At 34.5% G+C, this 4,146-nt stretch overlaps 1 protein-coding gene across 1 annotated transcript in view; it reads left to right on the top strand.

The window, feature by feature from the left end:
- Nucleotides 1-4,146, top strand: part of LOC102496163 (histone demethylase UTY-like) — a gene marked incomplete at its 3' end in the record, with an annotated part of 152,182 nt that overhangs the window by 126,150 nt on the left and 21,886 nt on the right. The window lies entirely within an intron of this gene.

Below are 4,146 nucleotides of genomic sequence, written 5' to 3'. Positions count from 1 at the left end.
CGAGTGGGGATGGTCACGCCGCAATCCCTTCTCCTCCATTCTCCTCTCGGGATCTTGGGCACGTACGCACACGCGCCCGGCGTGAGTTTTAAGCCACCGGGTCCAGGACTCAAACCGCTGTTGACTACATGGGAGTCCAGTGCCATAGCCATTACGCTAACTGGTGGTTCCCTATCAATAAATCTTTTAAAATCTTTTTAGGTTGAATGTAGAACTTAAAAAAATCAGTCTGTACACAATATCCATACATTTGTCAGAGTGCAGTGAAAACAATGTTGCTGATGTTTTTATCTTATTCCCAACTTGCTGAACATGTTCAGAACCAGCAGGTGGCATGGTCTTAAGTTGCTGGATGACCACATGAGTGACCTCCAGACTTGGAGGCTTCCTTTCCTACTTTCTGTTTTTCTCTCTTTGTCTTTCTCTAGTGAAATTGAACACATAATAATGATGATAATAAATGAAATAAAGTAGTTACTTTAAAAAAGAAGCCTTCATGTTCGTCAGAATTTAATAGATGAAATAGTATCTCCTTTTGAACTTTCAATCTCTCCCCCAACTAATTGTCTTAATTTTTAATCATTTCTTTATATTTACATGTTCTTACAGAAAAACGGATTAACTACTTTGTTAACTAGCACTACACTGAAATTTTAACTTTACGACCAATGATGTTTTTGACAATTCAATAGATGAAGAGCCATACTTATGGGTTAAAACAGTGTAATGTCACTTTATATTATTTTGGACTCCCATAACTGAAGCTTTTGTGGAATGTAAAATTTTACAAAAACTCCAGTAAACCTTGATTTGCCATGTGTAAATATTGTTGGACAAAATAATATTTACTTTTCTATTTTAGATAATAATGCTGACATAAATTTAAGAATTTGCTAGAAAAAGTGAAAAATGACTGTAAAATAACCAGTCTACTAATACCTACAAATTTTCACCGTGTAATATTATTTGCGCACCTTTCTGTTATAACTTATAGAATTAGCATAAAAAAATCACAAAACTTAATGTGGATCTAATATATATACCTAGTAATCTAACTGATAAAGGCACACTTGATTTATCGTAAGTTTGACCTCACCCGTTTGGTATAGACAGTAACCCCAATTTAGCTATAATTTTTCACGTCCTATGGTTTTAGTCACCTTCATTCAACTGAAAATTGTAAATGGAAATTTTAGTTAATGGAAATGTTAATGGAAAATTTTAGTAAAAATGAGTTCATAAATTTAAAATTTTGTGCTATTATATATGGTATGCTCAAAATTTTATACCACTCTTTTCTGTTCTTCATCATTAGAAGGCTCAATATATTAGGTTGTTGTGAAAGTGATGATGTATTTTTCCTATGCAACAATCATCACTTTCCCCACAACTCCTAGTTAGTAAGATACTTTGAGAAAGAGAGATAACATATGAGTGTTTTTATAGTGTATTGTTTTAATTTTCTTTTTTATCAGTTTTTGGGGTTGATCTCTTACTTGCCTAACTTTTAAATTAAACTTTATCATAGATTTTTATGTATTTGAAAAACCATAGTATGTAAAGTACAGAGTATTATCTGTGATTTCAGGCATCTAACTGTACCTTAGAATATAACCCATGGATGAAGGGAACCACTATACCATTGAGTTAGATAGATTTATTAATCGTATGCTTGGATGTTATTTGTTTTAAGTGATTTTTTTCCTTAGAGTATGTGTACTAAATAGAGAGAGAAAGTAAGAGGGAAAGTGAGAATTTAACTCCCTGGATTGTGGCCAAATTGCAATTCCTTTTTCTAAAGTTTTTCGCTTTGGGAAGTACTGGTTCTCTGTGGTCTTAACCCAGTTAATATAATTTATAAAATGACTGAACTGAATAAGCATTGTGTAATAAGGTCCTTTCTAGATCATAACCTGTAATGATTTCCTAAAAGTTGTATGATTTCTGTTTAGTATTAGAAATGATGGTGTAGAGTTACCAATAACAATAGATATTTTCTCATTTTTCTTTATTTTTTGCCTTTACTGATTGAGAGGATAAACAGAAAATGAGCACTGAAGTTTTTTTTCTTAAATTTATTTATGGTAAGATAGCTAGCATTAATAGATAAGTGATTATTACCTTTTCCCATGACAGGCTAACCTGAAACATTTCAGTTCAGCTGATTCTAAAGTGCTGTACAGATTTCAGTTACTGTATTCTTGTGGAGAGATATCTAAGTCACCTCTTACTGGTTTTTCTTTATTAGTGGGATAATGATTAAATCATTAGATTATTAGTTATCTTAATTAGCATTATAGTCTTAATTATGTTTTAGTTATTTATTTTGTGAATTAAAGCTAAGCATTTTGGATTGGTTTCTATAGCTGTCTGAATGACTATGGAGCAAGACTAGGATCAGTTGAATCCAGCTAAAAATGTGATTGTTTTATGTTGCAGGACAGATTGAAGATATAATTCTTCTTTTGTAATATAGGAAAACATCCAGATTTGGGCTTATCAGGTTATAAGTAGATATTAATACATGATTATAACTTGGATAGTGAGGGACCAGCAGTTGGCATAATGGCTATGTCGCTAGACTCCCATGTAGTCGACTGTGGTTGAGTCCCAGACCTGGTGTCTTAAAACTCACACTGGGCTCGTGTGCATGCATATCCAAGATCCCGAGAGGACAGTGGAGGAGAAGGGATTGCAGCCTGGCCATCGCCCTTGGGGAGTGATTTCTCGCTTTCTGTCTCTCTCTGTCTGGCAAGTGCACACTCCCGATAGCAAAAACCTGTCCAAAGAAAGAAACAAACAAACAAACAAAAACTTGGATAGTTTAGTCATAAATAGAATAATGAAGTTAATAAGTTGATATTAATTTTTTTCTCCCATTTTTGACCAAATATTGAGAAATTTTATTTGTATAGTATTCTAATTTTCACCTTAACTCTTTTTTTTAAAGAATTGTTAATTAATTTATTGTGTTATTATTTTCACTTTTGTTGCAGTGCATTAGTGAAACAGAGAAACTGGTAACTCAACCATGATTGACCATGTGGGAGTCCAACACCTTAACCATCATGCCAACTGCTGGCCCCTCCACCTAATTCATATGATTCAGATCAACAACTCCTCCATGATAACTTAAAATCAGAATGTCATACAGTATTGACATCTTTTTGCAGATCTAATAAGGAAACTAATTTGACTTTATTAAATATTTATCAATCCTGCAATTGTTCCTTTGGCTTGAAGGATAAAAGCATTGGATTTTATTGTACAAAATTGTCCACGGTGTAGTTTTTGACATAGGGTGCATGAGCCCATTGAGAGAGAGAGTGAGAAATCACTTTCAGGAGGGATTGCAATGCTGTAATCCTTTCTCTTTTCTTACCCTGTAGTGTTTTGGGGCACACATGATCAATGCATTTTGAAGCCAGTGGATCTGGGACTCAAACCATGCAGTAAGACATGTGGGATCCAGCCACCTTAACTACCATGCCACCAGCTGGTCCTCAACTGTTCCATTAACCTCTCATTTTCTGATAATTTCTTACAGAGCTTTTCTTTTTTTTTCTTTTTTTATTTTTTATCATCATATCTTCTTCATATTACATTGGATTACATATAACTTTACAGTGTATTACATTGTTTCTTCAAAAGGGAATGCCATGCACGTCAGTCAGTACAGAGACATTAATCTCCCCACTTCAACATTCCATATCTTTTCTGTTTTCCCCAATCATTATCTTTATTATTCTAATTATTTTTATAAAACAGTCAATAGCTATTTCTCGTTTTGCTTTTAAAAATACTTTGCCCGTCATGAAACACTTCTCAGACCAATCCAGTTGAGAATTCTATACATGTCATCATCAACAGTTAATAAGCCCTATCTGTTTCTCACTAACGTCCTGTCTCTCTATTGCTCACTTGCTATCTTTCTCTATCCTCTTCTCTTCACTTACCCCATTCCACACTGTCCTATTCTCATTAAGTACCTTCACTTCAAGAATGGTAGAGTAGTTCCTGTTCTTCCCTGAGGCAATGCAGGGCTGGTAACCATCATCTTCTCAAGTTGCAAGTTCTCAGACCTTGTTTTCCGCTTCAGCTTGCTGGTCCAAAGGCCACACGCCGGCCCTGGAGAGGCAGCTGAAC

This window comes from Tupaia chinensis, unplaced genomic scaffold, assembly GCF_000334495.1.
Source record: "Tupaia chinensis unplaced genomic scaffold, TupChi_1.0 Scaffold150112_1, whole genome shotgun sequence".
Taxonomy (NCBI): Eukaryota; Metazoa; Chordata; class Mammalia; order Scandentia; family Tupaiidae; genus Tupaia; species Tupaia belangeri.
This window is presented reverse-complemented; position numbering and strand designations above follow the sequence as displayed.